We start from the raw sequence: 22,387 nt of genomic DNA, 5'->3' as shown, positions 1-22,387 counted from the left end.
CCCTCTAAGTTGTCACAAAACAGCAGGCTTTGAATTTAGGTCTCCTGTGTCTCCTGCATTGGCAGGAGGATTCTTTGCCTCTGAGCCACCAGAAAGACTTAGCTAACAGTTAGTGCTTGCTTTAGGTGTCCTTGTCAAGCCGTTAAATTCTGAGTTACAGGAAAGTTCCTCCATATCAAAAATGTCTTCTTGATATTTGTATTTTGTCCTCAGCATGGCACCTGCTCATTAATTTCCCAGGATCTACTAATAATTATGTCCTTTTCAAAATAATAACAGATTTTTTCCCCATAGGACATGGCTATCCTTGTTATTGGTTAAGAATCAATGAATGGGGCTTAGGAGTTGAATTTTTTTTATCATAAGTGGTTGTGTATCTTCAATTTAGAAAATAATTGTCTTCCTGTATTTGAGCAAATGTTAGAGCTTGAGGTTAGGCTGAGTTCAGAAATAAGGAAACAGAGCTCATCATCTTTTTGTACATTGAACACAGTCTGTTAAATTTACACCCAGTTAGTTGTTCACTTTTCCAAGTGAAATGAGGTATTCTGTTTCCAAGTCTGAATGAGGTATTCCTCAATACATTAATGTAGCTACCGTGAAGATTCCACCGGAAAACTCACACTCAAACAACAGGAAAAATATTTGTTATAGATGCTACAGTTGTAGAAGCCTACAATATGTATTAGAAATGATTCCAGAAAATTCAGAGGGGTAGTCAAACTAATGCCAAATATATCACTTGTGCAAATTTGTGGTCATGACAATCATGTTAGTGAACAGAGATTTATCTTTTGTGTTTGTTTTGGGAGTTTATCCCAAATGATTTTTTATATGACAAAGTCTTCTAGGGAAGAACAAACCTGTTATATAAAGCTTCTTCTTTTTGAGTGCTTGTTTTCCTTTTCAAGAATGTTCTGTATTGAATAAAGAGAGTAGTTTTGCAAAGGAGTGAGAAGAAGGGGCTTCCCAGGTGGTGCTGGTGATAAAGAACCCACCTGCCAAAGACTTGGGTTTGATTCTTGGGTTGGGAAGATCCTCTGGAGGAGGAAATGGCAATCCATTCCATTATTCTTGCCTGGAGAATCCCATGGGCAGAGGAGCCTGGAGGACTAGAGTCCATAGGGTTGCAACGAGTCGTACACAACTGAAGAGGTGTAGCACACACACACATGCACGAGAGAAGGTCAGATTGATTCATGAAGAATCAACATGTTTTCCTAAAGTAAACTCCTTACACAGCCACTGGATACTCTCTGCATATCTAAGGCCATCTTACCTAGGTACTAATACTGATGGTATAGATTATTTTCAAAAAGAGTAAAATGATTATAATTTTTATCCCCCCAAATAGGAAAAAAGTGCTCAATAATAAGTGAAAATACATTAGATAAATAGGCAGATGATAGATGGATAAAGAGAAAATGAATATTCATATGTTGGACTACAATACCTTATATTACCTAACTGGAATATACTTATAAGAACCACCTTGTCCATCTTTTTGAAATGAAGGATTTGCCTTTCCTTAGAAAATCTAAATATTTCAAAGACGAAACATATTGTTTTTGTTACCCTTAGCAATAAGTATTTTTTGTAATTTATTCTTGGTATATAGTTTTGACTAACTTTTAAAATTTTAGGCACAGAACTTGGGATTCATAACCACATACAGATGGATAGAGGTGCTTGAAAAGAAAATCTCCTCTTGTGGAATACCAAATATAAAATTAAAGCCTATTACTGTAAGGAGAATGTGGATTAAACAATGAAATGTGGAAGTTAGTTTTTAAAGAGATTACTCAAATAGAACATTTGCATATATATTTGTCTATTTCTGCCTCCAAGAGTAGAGAGTGATTTAAGCTCAGCAACTAATGCATTAAATTCTACAGCCAAAGTGGCTGGTCAGTGATGAACACTTGACCAAATCAAGCAAATGATATACCGACATTATTTCTGTCAAATGTTCAAGGAGAGTCCACTGATACAGGTATTGGCATAAAATAGGAGCCAAATGGATGCTTACCTTAAGGCTTTATGAATATGGTTAAGTGATCTATTAAGTATTATTTAAACCTATTGGACTACTCAGTAATGCTAATTTTATGGTAATATACTTTGCATATTTTCCTACAAAGGATGTTATGCTATATGATATATAGTGCACATGTACTGTGGGATAATACAGATAGACTAGGAAAGAAGCATACAGAGTTTTGGGGCACAGACAGCCTCCAGAAAGGGAAAAATGAGCCTGGGGATGTTTAGGACCCTCAGACAAAGCCAAATCTCTTTTTTCTCAGAGAAAAACAAAACAGAAACAAATTATTTTGTATTATTTGAGCTTCTGGATTAAATTGTGCCTAAAGTACTACTCCTGTGTTTTTCAGTTTTATGAGTCGATGAATTCAGTTTTGCCAAAGTCAGTTTGCATTGATTTATTGTCGTTTGCACAGGAAAAGAGCTCTAATTGATACAACATAATTTAGAGTAATTTTATCTGACAAAAACTCATTCCAGTCAGGTGGACAGCAGGTGTAGGAGCACAGAGTCCAAACTCTTTAGGTTTTGTCCTGAGTAGAATTTGAAAATGGAGAATATAGGTCATCAGCTGGCCATTGGTTGTGCGTCATATCTGCCCTAAACAAACCCAGTTTTCCTGGGTTTGAATGATTGAACTTGTTTTTTTAATTGTAGTTTTTAAAAAATCCACATTAGGGTATACAGTACAGTGTTATTTATATGAACATTGTTGTAAGGTAGACCTCTAGAATTTTTCATCTTGTATGACTGAAATTCTGTATCATTGAACAACAACTCATTTCTTCTTCCTCCCAACTTCCGGCAACAGCAATTCTACTTTCTGCTTCTATAAGATTGACTACTGTAGATACATTATGTAAATAGGATTATGCAGTATGTTCTTCTTTGTTTAACATGACATCCTCAAGGTTTGTCTATGTGGTTACATATGGCATGTGTTTTTCCTTAGGCTGACTGATATTCCATTGTTTTTATAAATCACATTTTTTTTACACATTCATCTATCCATGGGCATTTAGGTTGTGAATAATGCAGCACTGAAAATAGGCATGCATGTACTTCTGTGAGGTCTTGATTTCGGTTCTTTTGGATAAATACCCAGAAGTAGGATTGCTGGATTGTATGGTGCTGTGCTTAGTCACTCAGTAGTGTCTGACTCTTTGTGACCCCATGGACTATAGCTGACCAGGCTCCTCTGTCCATGGGAGTCTCCAGGCAAGGATACTGGAGTGGGTTGCCATGCCTTTCTCCAGGATATCTTCCCAACCCAGGGATCAAACCCAGGTCTCTTGCATTGCAGGAGCATTCTTTACAGTCTGAGCCACCAGGGAGCACGAGAAAACTGGAGTGGGCAGCCTATCCCTTCCCCAGTGGATCTTTTCAACCCAGGAATCAAACGGGGTCTTCTGCTTTGCAGGTAGATTCTTTACCAGCTGAGCTACCAGGGAAGTTTATATTGTAAACTTATATGGTAAGTTTATATGGTAAACTTATATGGCAAGATTATATGGTAGTTCACTTTTAATTTTGAGAAGCAAGCCTGCACTGTTTTCAATAGAGGCTGCACCATTTTAAATTCCCATCAGTAGTGTAAGGATTCCAATTTCTCCACATCCTCACCTTTTTTATATATTGACTACCCTCACAGGTGTGAGGTAATATCTCAGTGTGATTTTGATTTACATTTCCCTAATAATTATTAAAAAGCAGAGACATCGCTTTGTCAACAAAGGTCCATCTAGTCAAGGCTATGGTTTTTCCAGTGGTCATGTATGGATGTGAAAGTTGACCTATAAAGAAAGCTGAGCACTGAAGAATTGATGCTTTTGAACTGTGGTGTTGGAGAAGACTCTTGAGAGTCCCTTGGACTGCAAGGAGATCCAACCAGTCCATCCTAAAAGAGATCAGTCCTTGGTGTTCATTGGAAGGACTGATGTTGAAGCTGAAACTCCAATATTTTGGCCATGTGATGCAAAGAGCTGACTCATTTGAAAAGACCCTGATGCTGGGGAAGATTGAAGGTGGGAGGAGAAGGGGACGACAGAAGATGCAATGGTTGCATAGCATCACTGACTCAATGGACATGGGTTTGGGTGGACTCCAGGAGTTGGTGATGGACAAGGAGGCCTGGCATGCTGTGGTTTATGGGGTTGCAAACAGTCAGATATGACTGAGTGACTGAAGTGAACTGAACTGAATAATTAGTGAGGTTGAACATCTGTTTATATATCTATTGACCATTTATTTTAAGAGTAAGACCCAACTTTGGAAAAATAAAATAATCAAAATATTATTTAGATAAATACAAAAAGATTTATATAATTTGCTTATTTTAAGAAATAAAACATCATCACTATGTTTTAGTTGGTTATTGATGAATAACTGCTTTGTTTTATTGGAAAAGTCAATAGTGAATTATAAAATAATCCATTATTTGTTTAATTCTGATTTCAGCCTAGAAGCAAATCCACAGAAATTATAAGCATTATCATAAAAATCTCCATAATTGAGAATGTATAAAGAGATGATTTCATGGCCATTTTGATCATAAGGGAGCAAGCTTATGGTTAAAGTTAATTATCTGAAGATGATGGCATGGGATATTGAGAGAAACTGGTTGTTGATGAAATCCCTGGGCATCTGAAATTACCTCCAGAATTTTTAGTAGGTGGATAATGCATTCCAATTTTAAGTTTCATTTTTCAATAAAATATACAACAGTTTTTCTCTAGTACACACCGAAATTTAGCTTCTGATTATGCAGCTTTTGAAACTGTGTCTAGATTTGTTTGAATTGGACTTCTACATTTGGATTGAAAAAACATTTCAGGAATATTGGGGTCTTGAAGCAGTACCCCATGATATGCACAGAAAAAGAAAGGATTAGGCATTAAGAACATAAAACATTAAGTGCATAATTTGCGGCTAGTAGTGCCAGAAGTCACATCACCTTCATCCCACCCCTTTTCACTAAATCAGTTTCAAGAATGATCAAATAGTAAAAATATTCTTTTGAATAAAGTCATTGCCACAGGTTGTGTGTTGCAGAGACTTGCTGAGAGAGGAAACAGGTGGCTGGAGAAACAGAGCAGGTGGAGGAGAAGGAGGTGGTACCTACCAGTCAAGACTAAAACAGGCTTGTGGTATTCACATGGATATGTCCTTGAGAAACATGGGTGGGAAGGGGACAGCCTGCAAGACACCACCCCCCACCCTTTGCTTTGTATTCAATCTCAAATTGTGTACTTGTTTCTCTGCCATGATACCTTCTTATTTTCTCATTCAAGGTTGGTGGTTTTGCTTATTTCAGATATGTTTAAGCTATAGAAAAGTGAAGAGGAGCAGATGAACTTATTTTCATCTATTGTTCTCTCTTATTGTTACCTAAAGACAATTTCTAACATCAGATGAGAAGGTTAATGATAAGACTGAGTATTTCATTTCATAGATGAAGAAGAAACCATGCATGGATTGCATGGGTATGTGGTGCTAACATCTATGCATCAGTTCCACTGTTTATGTACAGTCATTGATCTGTTATACCAAGCCTTGGACGGTACAAACCATGGACCCGTGATGGTACTAACCCATGGTAAGAACTTGGCTTCTGGAAAATGAAAGACAGAAAATGGCTATTTTCTGTATTATTTCCAGGCCAAATTTTGTTCAGAAAGGCAAATCTAAGGAAAAACAAAAATTAACTCATGACTGAAAACTTGATATAACATTAGATAATTCTTAACTTGAAAAACTATGGTTCTGGAGTTGACATTGGACCAACAGTGATATTCTGAGCTTATCCTCAAAAAATAAAATTTTCCCAAACATACATGAAGATGGATAAAAACAGAATAATCCTAAACAAATTTTAATGTGGAATGACCATCTCAACTTCTTTGCCTCTTTGCCTTTTCTCTCCAAGGCAATAGTTTTTTCAACCTTTAGCTTTTCTTTTTGGTCATTAAATCCATATCTCCAGAGTTACTTAGACTGCTGTATATTGGATTCTCAAAGAAAGCAATGGCAAGCCACTCCAGTACTCTTGCCTAGAAAATCCCATGGACAGAGGAGCCTGGTGGGCTGCAATCCATGGGGTTGTGAAGAGTCAGACACAACTGAGCGACTTCACTTTCACTTTCACATATTGGAGAAGGAAATGGCAGCCCACTCCAGTGTTCTTGCCTGGAGAATCCCAGGGACGGGGAAGCCTGGTGGGCTGCCGTCTATGGCGTCGCACAGAGTCGGACATGACTGAAGCGACTTAGCAGCAATCAAAGATTTAACTACTTTGAAGAGCTAAAGATTTAACTATTTTTCAGCACACTTTCTCCTGTACTTCATCCTTTGGTGAGACTTATAGTCTATTTATTTAAGCAACTAATATTTAGTGTGTAAAACAATATTATCATGGAAGTAATGTTTCACTGTAAAGTCAAATAGTGTACATGATTATGTATCTTTCACCTGGAATTTTTTTTTTCTTCATTGGAGTTTCTAACTTTTTTATTGGAATGTTCCCTACATAATAAAATTGGTTTTCTTTTGAAAAGTTCAATTTAGTAAGTGTTCTGGGGGAAACATTTTATTCTCTTGATTTTCTAACCTGAACATGGTATGTTTAGCTGATTTTTCTTTTATTCATCTTACTTGGAACTTTAAACTTCAAGTTGGAAGCTTCCTCATACATTTATTTACCCCTAGTTTATTTCATGCTTTTAAGAATAACCTGAGTTAAAGGTTATAGGAAATGTGGTACATTTATAAGACATTTCCACTGTCAGATCTGCTTAAGAATGAATGGAAACAAGCCAGATACAATTCTGCTGTGAGATAACTGAACTCAGGACTGTGGATGGCTCTTCCACCACTCACTATGTTTAGCTTCTACTGGCAGAAGAAGAAGCTTGTGACAGTCACCAATCGGGCTTTACTTGAGCAGTAATGAAAATTCTGCTCTGATTTTGCAACATAGCAGTCAGCATTGTGCATGCTTGCATGTTAAGCCTCTTCAGTCGTTGTCTGACTCTTTGCGACCCCATGGACTGTAGCCCAACAGGCTCTTCTGTTCATGGGATTCTCCAGGCAAGAACACTGGAGTGGGTTGCCACGGCCCCTCCAGGGGATCTTCCCGACTGAAGGATCGAACATGTGCCTTTATATCTCTAGCATTGGCAGGCAGGTTCTTTACCATGAGTGCCACCTGGGAAGCCCACAGTTGAGTTCAGTTCAGTCTCAGTCATGTTCATCTCTTTGTGACCCCATGAACTGCAGCATGCTAGGCTTCCCTGCCCATCACCAACTCCCGGTGCTTGCTCAAACTCATGACCATTGAGTCAGTGATGCCATACAACCATCTCATCCTCTGTTGTCCCCTTCTCCTCCTGCCTTCAATATTTCCCAGCATCACGGTCTTTTCCAGTGAGTTGGTTTGTTGCATCAGGTGACTTAACTATTGGAGTTTCAGCTTCAACATCAGTCCTTCCAATGAATATTCAGGACTGATTTCCTTTAGAATTGACTGGTTTGATCTTCTTGCACTCCAAGGGACTCTCAAGAGTCTTCTCCAACAGCACAGTTCAAAAGCATCAATTCTCCAACACTCAGCCTTCTTTATGGTCCACCTCTCACATCCATACATGACTACTAGAAAAACCATAGCTTCAACAAGATAGACCTCTATACACAAAGTAATGTCTCTGCTTTTAAAAATGCTGCCTAGGTTGGTCATAGCTTTTCTTCCAAGGAGCAAGTGTCTTTAAATTTCATAGCTGCAGTCACCATCTGCAATGATTTCTTGGAGCCCAGGAAAATAAAGTCTGTCACTGTTTTCATTGTTTCCCCATCTATTTGCTGTGAAGTGATGGGATCAGATGCTGTGATCTTAGTTTTTGAGTGTTGAGTTTTAAAGCCAGTTTTTCACTCTCCTCTTTCATTTTAATCAAGAAGCTCTTTAGTTCTTCTTTGCTTCTTGCCATAAGCATGGTGTCATCTCCATATCTGAGGTTATCGATATTTCTCCTGGCAATCTTGATTTCAGCTTGTGCTTCATCCAGCCTGGCATTTAACATGATGCACTCTGCATAGAAGTTAAATAAGCAGGGTGACAACAGCCTTGACATACTCTTTTTCCTATTTGCAACCAGTCTGTTGTTCCATGTCTGGTTCTAATTGTTGCTTCCTGACCTGCATACAGATTCTTCAGGAGGCACGTCAGGTGGTCTGGTATTCCTATATCTTGAAGAATTTTCCAGTTTGTCATGATCTACACAGTCAAAGACTGTGGCATAGTCAATGAAGCAGAAGTAGATGTTTTTCTGGAACTCTCTTGCTTCTTCTATTATCCACTGAATGTTGGCAATTGATCTCTGGTTCCTCTGCCTTTTCTAAAACCAGCTTGAATATCTGGAAGTTCTTGATTCGTGTACTGTTGAAGCCTGGCTTGGAGAATTTTGAGCATTACTTTGATAGAGTGTGAGATGAGTGCAATTGTGTGGTAGTTTGAACATTCTTTGGCATTGCCTTTCTTTGGGATTGGAATGAAAACTGTCCTTTTCCAGTCTGGTAGCCACTGCTGAGACATCCAAATTTGCTGGTATATTGAGTGCAGTGCTTTCACAGCATCAACTTTTAGAACTTGAAATAGCTCAACTGGAATTCCATCACCTCCACTAGCTTTGTTCGTTTTGAAGCTTCCTAAGGCCCACCTGACTTCAGTCCAGGATGTCTGGCTCTAGGTGAATGATCACACCATTGTGTTTATCTGGGTCATTAAGATATTTTTCCTATAGTTCTCCTGTGTATTCTTGCCACCTCTTCCTAATATCTTCTGCTTCTGTTAGGTCCGTACCATTTCTGTCCTTTATTGAGCCCATTTTGCATGAACTGTTCCCTTGGTATCTCTAATTTTCTTGAAGAGTCATCTAGTCTTTCCCATTCTACTGTTTCCCTCAATTTCTTTGCACTGATCACTTAGGAAGACTTTCTTATCTCTCCTTGCTATTCTTTGGAACTCTGCATTCAGATCGGTATATCTTGCCTTTTCTCCTTTGTCTTTAAGCCTCTGTTCTTTTCTTAGCTATTTGTGAGGCTAAGCCATTAAACTATAATGGAAAGCATAGCTTTCCAATGGCACAAAAAGACAGGCATTTTGCCTTTTTGCATTTATTTTTCTTGGGCATGGTCTTGGTCACTGCCTCCTGTACAATGTCATGAACCTCGGTCCATAGTTTATCAGGCACTCTGTCTATCAGATCTAGTCCCTTGAATCTATTTCTCACTTCCACTGTATAATCATAAGGGATTTGATTTAGGTCATACCTTAATGGTTTAGTGGTTTTCCCTACTTTCTTCAACTTAAGTCTGAATTTGGCAATAAGGAGTTCATGATCTGAGCCACAGTCCGATCCCGGTCTTGTTTTTGTTGACTGTATAGAGCTCCTCCGTGTTTGGCTGAAAAGAATATAATCAATCTGATTTCAGCATTGACCATTTGATGATGCCCATGTGTAGAGTCTTGTCTTGTGTTGTTGGAAGAGGGTTTTTGCTATGACTAGTGCATTTTCTTGTCAAAACTCTGTTAGCCTTTGCCCTGCTTCATTCCGTACTCCAAAACCAAACTTTCCTGTTATTCCAGGTATCCCTTGACTTCCTACTTTTGCATTCCAGTCCCCCATGATGAAATGGACATCTTTTTTTTTTTTTTTTTTCGGTGTTAGTTCTAGAAGGTCTTGTAGGTCATCATAGAACCTTTCAACTTCAGCTTCTTTGGCATTAGTGGTTGGTGCATAGACTTAGATTACTATGATATTGAATAGTTTGCCTTGGAAACAAGCAGAGATTATTCTGTCATTTTTGAGGCTGCACCCAAGTACTGCATTTTGGACTCTTCTATTGACTATGAGGGCTACTCCATTTCTTCTAAGACATTTTTGCCCACAGTAGTAGGTATAATGGTCATCTGAATTTAATTTGCCCATTTCAGTCCATTTTAGTTCACTGAATCCTAAAATGTTGATGTTCACTCTTGCCATCTCCTGTTTGACCACTTCCAGTTTACCTTGATTCATAGACCTAATATTCTAGGTTGCCGTGTAATATTGCTCTTTACAGCACCGGACTTTACTTCCATCACCACTCACATCCACAACTGGATGTTTTCACTTTGGCTCATTCTTTCTGGAGTTCTTTCTCCACTCTTCACCAGTAGCATATTGGGCACCTACCAACCTGGGGAGTTAATCTTTCAGCCTCATATATTTTTCTTTTGCATACTGTTAGCGTTACCTTAATAGCAATTTTCAAATACATTAATTCAATGGAATAAATAATAGAAATAAATCAAAAGCAAGCAAACCAGTGTGTATCTTGTCCAGTTAGGTCAAAATAGTGAGCACACATTTAGCCTTAGGTGTCTAAACTTCTGATCTTTCCTCTGACCTACCTCAAGCCATGATCTTTGCTGAGCGGTGTTTTCCTATTCCTGTAAGATGTCCTGTTTCAGCAGAATACCAGACCAAGCACTGACATGAATCCTCCAGGTCTAAATACTCAGTCCTATTCTTTCCATTATAGTTTAATCAACAAGAAACAAAGCTATTTACCCTAAAATTTAAGATTTTATGAGCATGAAAATGTTTCTCATGTGAATTTATAAATATTAATCAATGTTTCTTTTAACAATATTTATTTATTTATCTGACTGCACCAGATCTTAGTAGTAGCATAAAGGGATCTAGTTCCCTGACTGGGAATCAAATCCAGGCCCCTGCAATGGGATCATGGGGTCTCAGCCATTGGACCACCAGGGAAGTCCCTAATCTGTGCTTCTAAACATGGATTGTCCACGCTGACTTCAGGGCATTTTATTTCCTTGTGTTTTGTCATAGATGTGATTTGCACAGAAAGAAGTCTGCTTTCAACTTGGCATGATGTTCATATGTAATTATTATCAACATCCTTGAAAATAATTTCTAGGACCTGAAAGAGGAGTGCAGATGACAGACCTTCATCATGTGATTTTCCTAATGGCACACTTTTTTACCCTTTCTTTTAAAAGACTGAGGCAGGGTCCCATTGCACTGTAATTTAATGCTGTAGAGATTATTTTTTCTCGACTTTTTGAACTGAGGAAGATAAAATTCATTAATCCTATGGTATACAGGCCAGGTTTTTATGATCTCCTTTTTCCCATAAGTGCATGAGAGCAGGCTGGTGACCTGGGTTTGAGTCAGGTGTGAACACAGAGCTGCCCTGTGGACTGAGCCACAGATGTGTGTGCAGGGATTGTTGCTATTCAGTCTCTAAGTTGACTCTTTCGCAACCCCATGGACTGTAGCCTGCCAGGCTTCTCTGTCTAATAGATTTCCCAGGCAAGAATACTGGAGTGGATTGCCATTTCCTTCTCCAGGCAATCTCCCTGACCTGGGGATCGAACTTGTATCTCCTGCATTGGCAGGCGGACTCTTTACCACTGAGCCACCTTAGGCTGTACCAACTGGAGTCCTGGGAATGCATTTCTGGTAATAGGCTAAACAAGAACCTGAGACTTTTTCCTTTGTTGTTTGAGCCAGATGAGGACATGGAAATAAGAGTATTTTATCCCATTGATATCCATTGCTCTTTAATCTTTCTCTTTATTTTGACCAAGTGAAATTGTTAGTAGCTCAGTCATGTCTGATTCTTTGTGACCCTGTGGATAGTAGCCTGCCAGGCTCCTCTGTCCATAGGACTCTCCAGGAAAGAATACCAGAGTAGGTTGCCATTTCCTTCTCCAGGGGATCTTCCTGACCCAGGGATAGAACCTGGGGTCTCTTGCGTTGCAGGCAGGTTCGTTACCGACTGAGCCACCAAGGAACGTCCATTTTGGCCAAACCAAAATCTCTTTAGGATAAACTCCAGAAGCTGAACTAACTCATATTATATAAATATAATTAAGTGCAGTTAACTGAAAAACATCACCAAGGTTTTATTTGGCAGATTTAATGACTAGAGTGTTTTAATTAAGTAGAATTTTCAAGGGATATTGATAATAGTATTTGGTTTTAAATTGAGAAGAAAGTCTCTTTACCTCAAGAGAATGAAAGGAATAAATAGACTGCAGTTCTTTTTTCGTTAAAAAAAAATCACGTAGAAGCTGTTCATAGGACTTTTCAGGGCGACAGATGCCTGGTGTGTTTAAGCAATTAGCCTCTTGAGCGGGAAGCCAATTTCAGGCAAGCATTGGTAGTAGATGGTTTGTGAAAAGTTGTGTGATTTAGTTATTCAACAAAACCCTTAATTGTGGCATATACTCTCATCTCATCCTGAAACTGCACAGGCAGAATGGAAATCCAAAAGTTCAAGGTAAAACACTCTTAGCAATTGGCATTTGGGCCAAGAGGTTTCTTTAAATGTTTGCTCTTTTTGATATTTGCTTCTCTAATTGAAGAATTAATTACCGCCAGCAGGTAACCCACAGTGTGTTAGTCATTCTTCTGCAAAGCTCAGCACTCTGTCTGCAGATGCAGTTTCATTTTGCACCACATCTGATCTTATTCCTTCCCCATCTTTGCTAAGGAGATGCAAAAAGTCATATGTACTTCTCTGCCATACCTGCATTCTCAAAACAGAAAGCATGACGGAAAAGATAAGTGACTTAATCGTGATATGCAGAATTAGATGATGAAGGAGTGGACATTTAATCTCTACCCAGACAGCTGAGATATGTGAGGGGAAGCGAGAGGACCACCATTCAGAGGGCTTGCTTCCAAGGATCATGCTTTCAAAGTCACAATAGGTCTCCCCTGATGCAGAAATTATAAATTTATCTTAACTTTCAATTATTGGTTTGGATAAATTAATAGATGACTTGGAGTACTGTGAATAAAGATTAAATTGTATGATTGTAATAATAAAACAAAATCAAGTAAACTAAAATTTACTCTGTTCTCCTCCCTTGCTCTAGTTTGTTTTGATCAGAATTCTTAAAATATTAAGTATTATTATTCATCGTCAGTATCAAAAAATTCCTGCTCATTTCATGTTTGATGTATTGGGGGAGTCTGATAGAAAAATAAAAACTGTATTTATATGATGATGTATTCAACAAACATTATAGTCTATCAGAACATTATAAAGTTATCCTTTAACGTATTACAAAGAAAAGAGGATTTTTGATCCTCATGCTGTAACTATGGCAACAGTGTAGGCTTAAAACAATAGCAAACATTGTTGGAATATGAAACAAATCTATTTCATACACTTTAAACATTAAAAACCACTTCACAGTTCTCTGAGCATTTGTCAAAAAGCGCTACTGTATAAATATTGATAATTAGATTCAATAATCTCCCTGGATTTAGAGCATTTCCTCTCGTATGGCACATGGGGTGCTGGCATGCACTCATGAAGATTACAGTGTAAACTCTGACAGGGACCAAAATTTATTGAGATTGATATAGTTACCATTAAATATTTTAAAATATACCAAGTATATGTAACAACTGCTTCCCTGAAAAGCAGTTTAGTTCTAAATACATTTATTATGTCTACTGAGAAGACTTTTTGTAGCCTTCAAGATGGGCATATAATTAAATGTCTTCATAGTTATGATTGGATCGAACATTTAAAAGGGTAGGGTATATTACTCAGGCATTAAAAAGGATGAAATAATGCCTTTTGCAGCAACAGGGATGGATCTGGAGACTGTCATACTAACTGAAGTAAGTCAGAGAAAGACAAGTATCATATGATATCACTTATATGCAGGATCAAAAAAAATTACAAATGAACTTATTTAGAAAACAGACTCACAGAAATAGAAAACATGGTTACCTAAGGGGAAAGAGTAGGGAGGGATAAATTAGTAGTTACATATACATACCACAATATATAAGATAAACGACCAAAAAGGAGGACTTACTATATAGCACAGGGGACTCTGCTCAATATTCTGTAACAACCTAAAAGAGAAAGGAATTTGAAAATGAATAGATACATGTTTATGTACAACTGAATCACTTTTTGTACACTTGAAACTAACATAACATTATTCATCAACTATATTCCAATATAAAATAAAAATTAAAAAAAATTCCGCCTGAGCAAGTTGAGACCCAGATAATGACAAGAGCACTTAGAAATTAAACGATGACCCTATACGCAAGACAGCAAGAGAGACACAGAGATAAGAACAGACTTTTGGACTCTGTAGGAGAAGGCGGGAGCAGATGGTTTGAGAGAATAGCATTGAAACATGGATATTACCATATGTGAAATAGACCGCCAGTCCAGGTTCCACGCATGAGACAGGGTGCTCAGGGCCGGTGCACTGGGATGACCCTGAAGGATGGGATGGGGAGGGAGGTGGGAGGGGGTTCAGAATGGGGGACGCATGCGCACCCATGGCTGATTAATGTCAACGTATGGCAGGAGCCACTACAATATTGTGAAGTGATTAGCCTCCAATTAAAATAAAAAAGTTAATTAAAAAAATTAAAGTCTGAGGAGATCACAGAAAAAAGGAGGAGAGAGTACCAGTGAAAATGCTCAGTGTTTGTTAGGCTGTATTTTACTTAATTCGAGAAAATGAAACAACGTGTTTATATTATGGTTATGACATTGATTTGCAAAAGATGAGTAATTGACATTTTTCTTAAGATAGGAAAAGTTCATTGTGTTCTAATGTGAATTCATGAGACTGTAAATTTTTTGTAATGTGGGAGATACTTGTTCACAGAGAGAATACTCTTAGCTCCAGAGAAGCAAATTTGCAATAGAGAATCAGTGATATTTTAATGGTCAGAATAAAATTTAGCATCATTAATCAGGTAACATTAAAGTGAAGTCAGAGCTCTTTCTGCCCATACTTTCCATGTCACCTTTATTTCACAATCAAGTACTGAAATTTAGATAGTTCAAACTTTGAAGTGCACAATATGTTCTTGTATGGAATAATTGCAATTCAATTTACTCAATATATTCTGCATAAGTTATACAAAATAAAGAGCATTTACTTTTATCTATTATTTTCCTAATGACCAAAATTATGCTAATAAAATTGAGAAGCAGTAGAACAAATAATCACTTCTGAGATTCAAAATAAAGTGCTGTTTTAATTAAAATAATTACCAATACTAACGATTGATATTTACCATTATGCACTTACTAAGAGTTCTGCTGGTCATGGGATAGTCACTTAAAAAAAAAGCATAATATAATTTCAAATTATTTTTCTTAATAAACCTGAAAGATAAATAATAACATGAATCAAAGGAAGATTATGAAAGAAGTATAAGAAATTACTAAAGGTACAAAAGAAGCTACCAAAATTTATCACTCAATAAAAGTGCATATTGAACATACTTTACATTGTGTTAATGGATCATAGTCAAGCTAATTAATATACCTATCACCAAACATAGTTACCTTTCTTTGTGTATGTGTTTGTGATAAGAACCAAAGATCTTGGCACATTTCAAGTATACAACACAATATTATTAACTATATTTACTACACTGTATGTCAGATCCCTAGAATTTTTTCTTCTTCTAGGCGAAAGTTTTTATCCTTTGCCCAATATCTTCCTATTTTCTCCACCTTCCAGCCCATGGCAGCACCATGCTATATTTTACTCCTATGAGTTAGACTTTCTTCTAAGATTCCAAATATAAATGAGATCCTATGGTATTTGTCTTCCTGTGTCTGTCTTATTTCATTCAGCTTCATATCCTCCAGGTTTATTCATAGTTTGCAAAAGGCAAAATGTCCTTCTTTTTCAGGGCTGAATAATATTCCATTGCAAGTATGGACCACATGTTATCCATTCATCTGTCAACAGGCACTTTAGTTCAGTCGCTCAGTCTTGTCCAACTCTTTGCGACCCCATGAATTGCAGCACGCCAGGCCACCCTGTCCAACTCCTGGAGTTTACCCAAACTCATGTCCATTGAGTCAGTGATGCCATCCAACCATCTCATCCTCTGTTTTCCCCTTATCCTCCTGCCTTCAATCTTTCCCAATATCAGGGTCTTTTCAAATGAGTCAGCTCTTCGCATCACGTGGCCAAAATATTGGAGTTTCAGCTTCAACATCAGTCCTTCCAATGAACACCCAGGACTGATTTCCTTTAGGATGGACTGGTTGGATCTCCTTGCAGTCCGAGGGACTCTCAAGAGTCTTCTCCAACACCACAGTTCAAAAGCATCAATTCTTTGGTGCTCAGCTTTCTCTATAGTCCAACTCTCACATCCATACATGACCACTGGAAAAACGATAGCCTTGACTAGACACACCTTTGTTGACAAAGTAATGTCTCTGTTTTTTAATATGCTGTCTAGGTTGGTCATAACTTTCCTTCTAAGGAGTATGCACTGTTTAATTTCATGGCTGCAATCACCATCTGCAGTGATTTTGGAGAATTCACTCCAGAAAAATAAAGTCAGCCACTGTTTCCACTGTTTTTCCATCTATTTGCCATGAAGCAATGGGACTGGATACCATGATCTTAGTTTTCTGAATGTTGAGCTTTAAGCCAACTTTTTCATTCTCCTCTTTTACTTTCATCAAGAGGCTCTTTAGTTCTTCACTTTCTGCCATAAGGGTGGTGTCATCTGCATATCTCAGGTTATTGATATTTCTCCTTGCAATCTTGATTCCAGCTTGTGTTTCATCCAGCCCAGCATTTCTCATGATGTACTCTGCATATAAGTTAAATAAACAGGGTGACAATATACAGCCTTGACGTACTCCTTTTCCTCTTTGGAACCAGTCTTTTGTTCCATGTCTAGTTCTAATTGTTGTTCCTGACCTGCATATCAGTTTCTCAAGAGGCAGGTCAGGGGATCTGGTATTCCCATCTCTTTCAGAATTTTCCACAGTTTATTGTGATCCACACAGTCAAAGGCTTTGCCATAGTCAATAAAGCAGAAAGAGATGTTTTTCTAGAGCTCTCTTGTTTTTTCGATGATCCAGCAAACGTTGGCAATTTGATCTCTGGTTCCTTTGCCTTTTCTAAAACCAGCTTGAACATCTGGAAGTTCACAGTTCATGTATTGCTGAAGCCTGGTTTGGAGAATTTTGAGCATTACTTGGTAGTTTGAGCATTGTTTGACATTGCCTTTCTTTGGCTCTTTGGCTTATGGCAATTTAAACATTCATAAAATTGTCCTAGATCTTCAAGCTTTCAGCTCCTATCTCCCCAAGATGGACCTTGAGTAAATAGGTGACAATTATCCTTTGAATTCCAGCAATGTTGTCAGTAAAAGTTAATGTGTTAAGTGTTTTGGCAGCAGAGTCACTGAACTTTAAATCTTTACATTTTTTGCCTCTTCCCAGAGAGTGAGTTTAATGTATCATGGCTATTAACAATTTAAAATTTACACAGTGATTTATCTCTTCAACATTTGGTAAATGGAGTATACTATCTGTGACAAATATTACTAATCTTTTATTTGTCTGGTGGGTGGAAGTAACACATACACCGTTCTGTGGCAGCAATATTTGATCTTAAGAAAATAATTTATGACACTTCATGTACTTGTGGAGTATCAATAATCATGATCCTTTTGGACCTCCCTCCCACCTCCTGCCCCATCCCACCCCTCTAGATTGACACAGAGCCCCTTTTTGAGTTTCATGAACCATGCAGCAAATTCCTGTTGGCTATCTATTTTACATATGGTCCAAAAGGGAGGGAATATATGGATACCTATGGGTGATTCAGGTTGGGGTTTGACAGAAAACAACAAACTTCTGTAAAACAATTATCCTTCAATAAAAAAACAATTAAAAAGAATTCATGATTGTAGTTCTAGAATATGAAATATGAGATAGTCTATTTTCATATGGAATAATACTTTTCCATTTATTGGCTTATATTGAATCACCAACTTATGGATCAAAAAAAAAAAATCCTAAAATGCATTAAATAGAAAATGCAATCTGCTAAACAAGTGAAAGCATGACAAGAACTCATCATAATGAATAAACCCATCTTCATTTCCATCACCAGAATGGCACGGTTGACAAGACAAGAAAAGAAATTACATTTTTACTGTTTATTTTTTGGATGAAATATTACAAATTGATTTTAATTGTATTTAATGTTATCTTTTAAAAATTATAAAAAAGCAAGGCACATTATCAACACAGATAATAGCAGTTTTCACTATAGAGACATAGAAATATTAATACATGATTGAGGTACTATGATTTTTAAAATAAAATTTTTATATCTCAGTAAATTTGGATTAATAGAGAAGTTGCACAGGTAGAATCATCATACTCCTCTCACCCAGTTCCCTTGATACTAACATCTTGCATTACCATGGTACATTTGTCACAACTAAAAAAAACCCAATACTGGTATACTAACTCAAGTCCACACTTGATTCCATTTCAGTCCCCTTCCCCTCATCCACGCCTTTTATTTTTGCTTCCAGGATCCAGTTCAGGATACCACATTACATTCAGAATGTCATGTTATTTGAAAAATAAATTCTCATAGGCAAATCTTCAGTGGAAAAATATGATTAAATCTACAAATGTAAAGAGCCATTCAGTATGAAATCAATGCCAACTGGCATTATGCACAAAGGTGATAGAATGAATGAGAATTACAGTCATCAGAAGACATTATAGCACTCTACACTGAAGAGTTCCCTGAAAGAAAAGGACAGAAATCGATGAGACTCACATTCAATTTAGGAATGTACAATGAAATTTCAATAAAAAGGCTAAGAAATGCTTTTTACATTTAGAAGGATAGTTAAGATATAAATATCACCAAGCAAATGATCTGAGAGTTAAGTAAAATGATAAGATGGTGGGATAGCAATTTATGATACCCCTAGGCACCTAAACTCAAGAATCAATACAGTGTTCTACTGAAGATTGTACAAATCTCCAGAGATTTTAGAGCCAAAGAACTGCATAGATAAGAAATAAGCAAAAAAAAAAGTCGTTTATCTTCTTCAAAAAAAGATTGATGCCCATCAGTCTTTGATTGACACTTGCTATAGTCAATACTCACCCTGAGTAGGTCATGTTCCTGTTGCTTTATCAATTCAGAATCTGTTTAGAATCACAGAGACAAGAAGAATTCTTGTTTTTGAGAAAAGCTGCATACCTCAGTAACCATGATTTGATGAAGCATTTAGATGTATTTGAAAGGTACATTCTTTTGATTTTTTTGTATGAATGAATAATCTATCAAAGCAGGATTAATTCATGATGATAGCATTTGCTGTGCATCCTAGTAATAGTAATAAATGATTTGGGCATACAAAAGTAAAAAATGTATATACTGTAATACATGTAGGATTTTATGCTACAATGTTTCCTCATTGTTCTTAAAAAAAAAAAATGTGTTCTACAACAATGTTTCACCAGTGCTCTAAAAATGAGGAAAATTTTATTAAGAAATTATTTAGGAGATGCTATGGACTGCAAGGAGATCCAACCAGTCCATTCTGAAGGAGATCAGCCCTGGGATTTCTTTGGAGGGAATGATGCTAAAGCTGAAACTCCAGTACTTTGGCCACCTCATGCCAAGAGTTGACTCATTGGAAAAGACTCTGATGCTGGGAGGGATTGGGGGCAGGAAGAGAAGGGGACGACAGAGGATGAGATGGCTGGATGGCATCATTGACTCGATGGACGTGAGTCTCAGTGAACTTCAGGAGTTGGTGATGGACAGGGAGGGCTGGTGTGCTGCAATTCATGGGGTCGCAAAGAGTCGGACATGACTGAGCGACTGAACTGAACTGAACTGAACTGAAGGGCTTTCCAGGTGGCTCAGTGTTAAAGATTCTGCCTGCCAACACAGGAAATGTAGGAGACTCGGGTTGGATCCCTGGGTCAGGAAGATCCCTTGGAGAAGGAAATGGCAACCCCCTCCAGTATTCTTGCCTGGGAAATTCCACGAACAGAGGAACCTGGCGGGCTATCATCCCTGTGGTCACAAAGAGTCAGACAGGACTGAGCACACAAGCTTCTATGATGAAATGCTAAATGATTGGTGCTCCCAAAGCAGATATATAGATACACACTCTATATTTTTTTAAACCTTCTTTTTATTAAAAAAAAATCCATGAAGTCTTTTTCTTGAATATTTGTATGGCCCCTGAATTTTTATTTGTTTGCGTGTCTGTTTATACGGGTAGGTGTCATTTGTCACCTTTCTCTCCTCTGTGTCATTATGGCTGTTCTATAAGGTTTCATCTCTTTAATGTGATTCTTTTTCTCTGCCTGCTCTTTGAGGTTTGTGGTCAGTTGATGGATGGCCTTAGCTGACAATGTCCTTTGGACGTACCTGTGGCATCTTCCACGGAGGTCTAGTTATGGAGCAGCCTGCCAGCAGGAAGCTACCAGCTCACTGTCTAAGCACCACGGTGAGTCAATGCCTCCTGGCCTCCTGGTCGACTCAAGGCTCAGGAGAAGAGAAGCCCCAGCCCACCTGGTCACTGTTTTCTCCTACGCATGTGGTCAGGAACCCTGATTGACCGCAGTGAAAACTAGAATTCACTACCTTTGATCGATACACAGATGTCTCAGTACTACTGGAAACTGTCATCAATCTGAGGTTCTCTCCTGCCTGACTCTGCCCTCTCCTGTTCTACAGAGTGAAGAAAGTCCTGGATGGGGACTGGGAGGGAATCGTCAGTCCCAGGACTTGCCTCTCTCTGCTCCATTCTGTCAAAATGTAGTGAAACAGTGGGGATCCATCTTCCACTCCACACAGCTGAGTATCTTCCTTGAAGATGAAAGAACAATACATCTGGATCCATGATGAACTCGTGAAGAAGAGCTGCATGGCTCCCTGACAAGGCGGGCATTGACATGATAGAGAAATAGACATCTGTTTTTTCTCAAGCCACTGTGACTTGTGGTCTTCTTGTTTGTTTCTTATCATCCCTTAGCAATTGATAGGGAATATGAGAATACCTCTTTCCTCACACTTTTGTCAGCAGGTATTAAACCTTTTGATCTTTGGTAGCTGTAGATAAAAGTGGTATCTTAATGTCCTTCTTGTCTTCTTTCTTCTTATAACAAATGTGATTATTAATATTTTATGTTAATTAAAAGTGCATCCTATTTGCAGAGAACATTGACATTTCCTTTCTCATTTTTCTATTGGTTGTTTATTATTGTTATTGATGTATAGTAATATAAAGTTAACAGTACCATATTTGTCACAAGTGACTTCCTTTATTTTCATCCTTGCTTTTTTCTTATATCTGTGGTCATTTTTTTGCCATGTAAGATATCAAAATATTTTAGGTAATAATATTTATCTTTTAAAAATAATTATTAATTTCTGTTTCATGCTTACAGATGTCTTGCATACTGCAACTGTTTTCCTAATCTGTATTTTCTTCTAATATTTCATGATATTTTTCATATAATTAAGCTCTCTCAATTTGTTTTGATAAAAGCTATAAACTTGTGATTCATTATTCTTCCTCTCTAACTGGCTGCTTAATTATCACAATGTTTATTGAATAATCCATCTTTTCCATAAAGATTCAAATGACCATGTTCTGATATTAATACTGAAACTTAAAAGCAAATAAATATGACCCTCTAGACCAAACATCAGAATCTAATATTATTTATAATAGTATAGGATGCCAGGTTAGGTTTTAATCCCTCAGGAAATACTTCTCATTATTAGCTCAGGCTTTACTGGGAGTGGATATTAGAGTGTTCTTGAGGGAGATGAGTAGAAAAGAATCAAGGTAATAATTATTAAGTGTCTAGACATAATGGAATTTTATTGTAGAAGAGATTTTGCATTCTCATTTTTCTCACTTTGGAAATATTTGTAAGATATCTAAAATTTTCTTTAAAGTTCTATTTCACCAACAAAGATCTATATTATTAGTTCTTGGATATTAAGTCCATAGTGTGAATTCATATGAATTATTTACCTGCAAAACATATAACACAGTTTTGATTCAAAATATAATTTGCCACTTTCATACAAATTTTAAAAATTCAGACAGAAATAAATTATGATTGGCAAGTGTTTGCATGTTGATTTGTACTGACTTTCCTTATAATCTTCTAGATGAGCTTATATATGATAATGGCTCATATATGATAATCTGCCTAAAAGGCCATCTCAAGTTTTTAGAAATTGTGTGAACTTTCCTTGTATGAATCTCTTTTATTCAGCATCATCAATGGAGTATGATTGCTACTTGTTAAAAGTAAAAGGATGTAATATCACACTCAAATGATTCTTTTTCAGACAAATAAAGATTCTCAAACCAGATGAAAATGAGAATAATAATATCATTAATAAACCTTGCTTCATTCAAGGCATCTGCCAATCAAAACACTATTTAAATTTAATTGAAGA

At 37.3% G+C, this 22,387-nt stretch overlaps 1 long non-coding RNA gene across 3 annotated transcripts in view; it reads left to right on the top strand.

Annotated features, from left to right (window-relative positions):
- LOC133237469 (uncharacterized) overlaps positions 1-21,220 on the top strand; it is a 32,567-nt gene extending 11,347 nt beyond the window's left edge. For all 3 annotated transcript variants that reach the window (XR_009733205.1, XR_009733206.1, XR_009733204.1), the window contains 2 exons: positions 20,284-20,414; positions 20,645-21,220. This is a non-coding gene — a long non-coding RNA (uncharacterized LOC133237469). The remainder of the gene's footprint in view (positions 1-20,283; positions 20,415-20,644) is intronic.
- The last annotated feature ends 1,167 nt before the right edge of the window (positions 21,221-22,387 follow it).

Source organism: Bos javanicus, chromosome 24 (genome assembly GCF_032452875.1).
Source record: "Bos javanicus breed banteng chromosome 24, ARS-OSU_banteng_1.0, whole genome shotgun sequence".
NCBI classification, from domain to species: Eukaryota; Metazoa; Chordata; class Mammalia; order Artiodactyla; family Bovidae; genus Bos; species Bos javanicus.
This window is presented reverse-complemented; position numbering and strand designations above follow the sequence as displayed.